This window comes from Schistocerca serialis, chromosome 4, assembly GCF_023864345.2.
Source record: "Schistocerca serialis cubense isolate TAMUIC-IGC-003099 chromosome 4, iqSchSeri2.2, whole genome shotgun sequence".
Classification (NCBI taxonomy): Eukaryota; Metazoa; Arthropoda; class Insecta; order Orthoptera; family Acrididae; genus Schistocerca; species Schistocerca serialis.
Genome location: NC_064641.1, coordinates 265,358,407 through 265,366,328, shown reverse-complemented (window position 1 = coordinate 265,366,328; position 7,922 = coordinate 265,358,407). Strand labels below are relative to the sequence as shown.

Here is a 7,922-nt window from a genome sequence, read left to right as displayed (position 1 = left end):
AGTTTGCACATCTCATGTAGGGTGTTGCTGAGGACATTTTTCAAGCCCTACTCCTGACTTCATGAAATGGTGCCAGTATATCGGGACAGTGCATCGAAAAAGAATTACACGCAAAATGTTTGAATGGCTTCCAAACGACGTATCGATGTCTGTGATGGAGAAAGGAACTGATTTCACAAGTGCTCTTCGTCAGATAATGAGAGAGGATGTTCAGAAAGTACTTGGATTGCACGGCGAGCAAAAAACCGAGGCGCATGAAGTGGTCATAAGGGAGGATGTGGAACAGGCATTGAACCTAAAATCTCGTCCTTCATTTCCCTTTAAAACGGTGAAAAAGTCGAGACCCAGGCGAAGTTAAGTTCCTACAATGCCACATTAGGAACCTGTTTGGGCACCAAAGAAGACTGATGTCTGGAGGATTCAGGATAACTAATCAGTATGTTTCCACTGCAGACGACCGGGGCATGGGGTGCGCTATTGTCGAGAAAGGCAGCCGATATTTGATGACGCCCGCGCCGGAAGACAGCAGGCATATCTTAGCTGACGCCATCTCTGGGACGACGAAGATGAATAAGAAGATGTGGATCCTGGACGACGTAGGTCACCATTGCCGCAAACTAGCCGCTTTAAAGGACGCTCCCCAACATGCTGATCAAAGTCTTCATCGCCGTTTAGAAGCTCCAGCCGATCACCTAGCCGCCGCAACCTGGAAAACTAAAGGGTGCGACCTTCCTTGGAGGTGAGGCCGCCGAAGAGAAAAATCCTCCGCCGTCGATCACTACAAAAATGATAGGAAACTACGTCGATATCCTCATGGATGGCCGACCAGCCCAAACTGTTGTGGACACTGGAGCACCATATTTAGTCATTTCTGAGAAGTACCATCGCCATTGCATAAAACGTATTTGTCGAGAGCAAAACATCTCTGCTGAAGGTGGCTAATGGAAAATATGTAAGATGTGTCATTCGTGTGGGTATAAGTGGCCATACACAGCCCTTAAAATCCATCGTCTTACAAGAGTGTAGCCATGGCGTCATTCTCGGATGGGACCTTTTGAAAGCTTCTCAGGCAGTTATAGATTGTGGTCGCTCGAAGATTATTGTAGACGTGATGAGATACTGTGGACAGGAAGATGCGCATCCGAATGTGTGGAGACTATGTGTGCAGGATGAAGTGATCATTCCTGCAGTCAGCGCTAGAAAGGTAACTGTCATGTGTAATGCCATGCATCAGCCCATGGATCTTGTATTAATAACTTGGTCATCCCAGCCTCTGTCGTCTCGTTTAAGAACGGATTCGGTGAATTGTGGATAGTTAACTGTCGCCAAGAACCACAGATCCTTCCAAGATGCATGTGCGTAGCAAACGCTGAGCCGTTAATTGCCGAACAGCTGAGCGTAATAGAAGCCTCCCATGCCGAACCTGTGGGCGAAATTAGCGCTACCACTACGAGACAAAATCTTCTAGCTTGACTATCACCAGATCTCACTAAGGAATAACAGAAGAAGCTACTTGCCATTCTTCAAGAGTTCTCTGAATGCTTCAATCCACAAGTGAAGATCAAATTAGACAAATCGACGGTGAAGCACCAGATTAACACTGGAGACAATCAACCAATAAGCCAGAGAGCATATCATGTGTCATTAACGGAACGTCGAATAATTCGCGACGAGGTAGAGAAAACGATGAACAATGACTTCATTCAGCCTTCGCAGGGCCTATGGTCGTCACCAGTAGTTCTCGTCAGGAAGAAGGATGGCAGTCGGCACTTTTGTATTGATTACAGGAAGCTTAAGAAGGTAACTAGAAAGTTACCCCCTTCCACGAATTGACGATACACTAGATTGTCTGAAGGGGGCTAAGTTTCCCTTAACAATGGACATGTATTCGGGATACTGGCTAATCGAAGTAGATGAGGCAGATCCTGAGAAAATGTATGAGTTTAAGGTAATGTCGTGTGGTTTGTGTAATGCACTAGCAACTTTTGAAACGGATGATGGATAATCTTCTAAGTCACCTGAAGTGGACGATGTGTCTTTGCTATTTAGATGACATTATAGTGTTCTAAGAGACGTTTGATGAACACGTAAAAAGTCTGAGGTTCGTTCTTAAGTGTCTCCAACAAGGCGGACTGAAACTTAATCCAAGAAGGTGTCTCTTTGGAGCAAGAGAAATCAAAATACTTGCACGCCTTGTGTCAAACGAAGGTGTGCGGCCAGATCCTGAAAAGGTGAGATCTACAACGGAATTTCCTATTCCTAAAAGTATTAGTGATGTGAGAAGCTTCCTTGGATTATTTTCTTATTACTGTCGTTTTATCAAAGACTTTTGTATCAAAGCCAGGCCACTCCAGGAGTTGTTAAAAGCTGATGCTAAATGTATCTGGGATGGTGCTCAACAAGATTCTTTCAATGTGCTGCGAAAAGCTTTGACCACTGTCCCTGTACTTGGTCTGTACGATGAGAGAGCACCTACAGAACTACACACATATGCCAGTGGCTATGGAATCGGTGCTGTTCTGGTGCAAATTTCGGATGGAAAAGAGAAGGTTACAGCATATGCTTCTAGGACACTTACAAAAGCCGAGAGAAACTACTCACCTACAGAAAGAGAATGTCTTGCTGTGATCTGGGCCATGTGCAAATTTCGACAGTATCTCTATGGAAGGCCATTCACAATTGTTACAGACCATCAATCACTTTGATGGTTGACACGTCTTAAGGATCCAACAGGACTACTCACCAGGTGGACACAACGTCTTCAAGAGTATGACATTACGATAGTGTACAAAAGTGGAAGAAAACACCAAGATGCCGACTGTCTCTCAAGATCCCTGTACAATACCATGAAGACTTCGATGAAGATAGAGACTGTCTCGCTGCACTCCAGGATCTCTCTGCTGAGCAGAAGAAGGAAGCCAAGATATCTCAAATTATGCTTACCTTAAATTGGTCAGAGGACGTGAAAGGACAATTTAAGGTAGTTAATGGATTACTTTGCAAGAAAAAATTTGATACGTTTGGAAAGAGGTGGCTACCAGTGATTCCTAAACACATGCGCTTAGATGTTCTACAGAAATTCCATGACACACCTGAGGCCAGACATTTAGGATTTATTAAGACGTACGATAGGATCCGCAAGAGATTTTTCTGACCAGGGTTATTTAGGAGTGTCCGTCACTATGTGTCGCACTGTCAAATGTGCCAGAGGAGAAAGGTATCCTGGCTGACTCATACCAAATCCACCAGCCGAAACGCATTTCCAATGTTGGTATTGACCTCCTCGGACGATTTACAACGTCTGCTGCTGGCAATAGATGGATTATTGTTAGCACTGGTTATCTGACACGCTATGCCATTGCAAAAGCCGCGAAATCAGTCGAAGTATTCGAGGTAGCCAAATTCATCATGAAAGACATTGCATTAAACACGGTGCCCCATGGTCGTTAATTACAGATCGAGGGAAAGTTTTTCAATCAAATCTTGTGACAGAGATAAACTGTCAGTGCAACATTACTCATCACATGACGACTGCCTACCATCCGCAAACTAACGGGCTAACTGAATGCCTTAATAAGACCTTGGCTGGCATGCTATCAATGTTCGTCAATGTTGAGCAGAGCAACCGGGATGAGGTGCTGCCTTTCATGACGTTTGCCTACAACACCGCCAGACAAGGTACCATTTTTCCTGGTGCATGGGCGTGAGGCGACTATGACGATGGACACTGTGTTTCTGTTACATCCTGATGACGTGGACGACGACTACATCGGCCAGGTGTTAACCAGGCTGAGGAAGCGCTGCAGTTAGCTCAACTCCGCACGCTGTAGGCTCAAGAAAACGATCGCCGAAGGTATGAAACGAGCCACCACCCTGTTGTATACTAGTCTGGTCACCTCGTCTGGATCTTCACTTCTGTTCGGAAGATTGGTCTCTCTGAGAAGCTCGTCAGGCGCTACTTTGGACCTTATAAGGTTGTGGAACAGTTGCCTGTGTTACCTATGAAGTTAAAGATTTAGACCCCGATGCAAGACAACGAAAGATCAGAGATATAGTCCACGTCCTTCGAATGAAGACCTATAACGATCCTGCAACCCAGTGGAAATTCTAAGTTCCAGCAACAGGTAACAAGCGGAAAAGTGACGAAGAGTTTACCTGCAAAGGAAATTCTAAGAAGATCATCGCCAGGGCGAACATCAGTCATCGGGAGTCGGAGTATGGAGGACCGATGACTCGTTTCCAGACTAGGAGGTTGTAACACTGAGATGCTGTTCTATTAAAGAGGGAGCAATGTCACAGGGGAAGCTCTGCTGCACAGTTACTGTGATGTAGTGGTTGTGATGCTAGACTGCTGCATGGAGGGTCGTGAGTTCAACACTCACCTGAACTGTAAAATTTTAACTTCTATATTCAGTTCGAGTACATTCTAGAAATATCCACAAATGTCAAGAATCTTTGTAATGGAATGTTCTTTAACTGTATATACACCGTATGTGTTCAGGCCAGAGGCAGTTCGCTCCGCACTCTTGTATGTACAAGTGCTGAATAAACCCTCGTTAAGTGAAGTTAGTGTTTGTCATTCATCTAATTACACCTTCTTCTATGTGACAATATCTCCTTGACAACTCCTTCTATACCATATATGAATTCTTGAATCGGAATAAATAAATTTATTAATATAGTATATGCATGTTGTGCCATGTAAGGGAATGCGGTAAATAATAGAAATATTAATCTTTAACACTGACTGAGCGAGGTGGTGCAGTGGTTAGCACACTGGACTCACATTCGGGAGGACGACGGTTCAATCCCGTCTCTGGCCATCCTGATTTAGGTTTTCTGTGATTTCCCTAAATCGTTTCAGGCAAATGCCGGATGGTTCCTTTGAAAGGGCACGGCTGATTTCCTTCCCACTCCTTCCCTAACCCGAGCTTGTGCTCCGTCTCTAATGACCTCGTTGTCGACGGGATGTTAAACACTAACCACCACCACCACCACCACCACCATCTTTAACACTGTATTGTAATATAATCTTGTATCATATGTGCATTTATTGTGCACTTGACACGTGCCACATCATAACGGCTTCTCTACCATTTGATTAAGCAATGGAACATACAACCAACTAACAAACGCTGTACTGTAGGCTCACACTGTATGAATCTCTGAACATTCACAAAAAGCTGTCTCACTAGTATGGGGGAGGGGGGGGGGGGGAGTAGGAGGAGATCGAAGCTGGTTTTGGTAGGTAGTACTACTTGAATTTAATAATTTACACAAGTGGCAGTTTATTTTTGGAGTTAGTTGTTTACCATGCTGGAATTGGCTTTCCTGTGCAGTGTCCACATGAACTCTGTTGAACCTGTTTCAAGCACTAACAGAAAAGAAAATTACCAGGAAAACTTAGGAAGTAGGGCCTCCCAGACGAGTTCTGTTGACAGAAAGTGATGAAATCAAATAACTGCAACTACAGGAGGGCATCAAACAATAAACTGTATAATAAGTGTAAGTTGTTGTGTGGGTGCAAAGTAAGAATGATTAATTTTCAACCCAGAAGTTAATTCATTAACTAATACATAAATTAATATTTTGTACATATGTTCAAAAAATTAAAACTCCAATTAACACAAAAATATGATACACAGAGTAGTGAAAGCTTAAACATTATTTCGTTCTTGCCATAAGCTCAACTTCTTTATTTACAGAACAACAAAATTTGGCAAAAGTAATTCTTCCCTTTTTCTGACATGTTATGCATGTTATTAATATTGTTATTATTGTTATTATTGACAGTGACTCAAATTGTATAAATTTTGTTGATAAGCATAACTGCTTTACAGCAGATGCTATTAATTTTTCACTCTGATATTTATCTTAATTTAAATATTTGTGAACTCTGAGAAGTATACCTATGAGCTGCCCCTTATAAGAACAGATCTTTTATCATATTTGTTTACTTTAATGAAAAGGATGGAACTCCTTCCTGTTATCAATAAGTTTTTTAATGTAGGAAGAGTAGGTAGTGGCTGCTATTGGAACACAGTTGTCCAAGTGTCCATTAGTTAATCTGTTTCTGTACTCATATTTTTTTATAAATTTCATCCTGGAGAAATGAAGTTCACATAGATATTTTGAGCTGAGCATTGCTTATTCTTTGAGATGAACGTGGATCAAAATTTGGTACTTTGCACTAGCAGCAAGAGTCAAAATACTTTAAGAGCTTAAAGAAAGTGATTTTAAGGCTAAACCATTTTGAAAATCAATCGGTATCAAAACTCAAGACCTTGGTCTTTCATGGGCAAGTGCTCTACCAACTGAGCTACCCAAGCACAACCCTTGCAGCTATACTTTTATAATTCCACCAGTACCTCGTCTCCTACCTTTCAAACTTTACAGAAGTTCTCCCACAAAACTTACAAAACTAACACTCCTGGAAGAAAAGATACTGTGGAGGCATGGCCTAGCCACAATCTGAGGGATGTTTTCAGAATGAAATTTTGACTCTGCAGTGTTTTGTGCACTGATATGAAAGTTTCTGGCAGATTAAAACTGTGCAATTGGCTGAGATTCAAAATCAGGACATTTACCTTTCACGGGCATGTTCTCTACTGGCTGAGTTTCCTATATTTGGACAGTACTGTAAAGCAGAGTGATTATGTGTATGTAAATAAAAGCAATTCTATAAAAAAAAAGAAATGTTCATTTTTGCTTCCACGCTACAACTACATTAATTATGAAAGGATCATTGCCTTTCATAAATAATAACACAGATATAGCAAATTAAGTTATGATTCTTCCAGGAGTGCTAGTCTTGCAAGTTTCACAGGAGAGCTTCTGCAAAGTCTGGAGGGTAGGCAGAACTAAAGCTGTGCAGACCTGGCATCAGTTGTGGTTGGGTTGCTCAGTCAGTGGAGTGTTTGCCTGCAAAAGGCAAAAGGCCCAAGTTTGAATCTTGCTCCAGTACACAGTTTGAACCTGCCAATAAGTTTCATATCAGCGCACATCCTTCTGTTGAGTGAAAATTACATTCTCAAATTGTACCCTATACTATGGCGAACACATATCCTAGCAATAGCTTCTTTTCAACGAGTGCTACTATTGCAAGTTTTGTAGAACTTCTGTGAAGACTAGAATATAGGAGGTCACATACTTGTGAAAGTAAAGCTATGAGGACAGGTAATGAGTCATGCTTAGGTAGCTAGTTGGAAGCGCATTGCTCATGAAAGGCAAAGGTGCCGAATTTGAGTCTCAATCAAGCACAGAGTTTTAATCTGTCAGGAAGTTTCTTATCAGCAAACACTCCTCTGCAAAGTGAAAATGTTGTTTTATTTTTTTCTTGTTTAGCTCTGTTAACATTTTAGGTCTGAGATGGAGAATCATTTATGTAAGCCAAACAGAGAGGTAATTAACCTGTTCTGCACAGTTAAATGAGTTTGTATTCTATTGATTCCATTGTGGGACACTTTCTCAATCACTTATGAAGCTACTGGAAGAAGTGACATAGGTCTATGTTTAGAGATGGCTTTTTAAGAGAATTGAAAGACTGTTAGAAGCCTCTGATTATGCATGGCTTCCTTATCTCCAGTATTGTAGATAGGTGTTACTGCACCGTATTTAAGTCTGTCAGAAAAAATGTCCCAAATACTTGATTGAGTATAAAGATTGCTTAAGAATAATCCTGTCAAGATAGAAGAAGATTTCATTATTCTATTAGAAAAACTATCATAATGAGTAGAATTACTACTTTTAGTGAGCTGATGAGTATTGTAAACTCTTAAGGGGTTGTATTTCTGAAACTGTTATCTGTTTATGGTGCATGCAGTAGTATCTGTGTATGTAAATCTAATGCATCTACATTACACTGTTTATTAGTGGGTGCAGAGTTTCCAACCACTGTGAGGATGTAACCATTGAATGTGCTA

General features: G+C 41.5%; 1 non-coding gene across 1 annotated transcript; it reads left to right on the top strand.

The window, feature by feature from the left end:
- The first annotated feature begins 4,750 nt into the window (after window positions 1-4,750).
- Trnav-cac (transfer RNA valine (anticodon CAC)) lies at window positions 4,751-4,823 on the top strand. The gene has a single exon. It is a non-coding gene; the product is annotated as a tRNA-Val (tRNA).
- The last annotated feature ends 3,099 nt before the right edge of the window (window positions 4,824-7,922 follow it).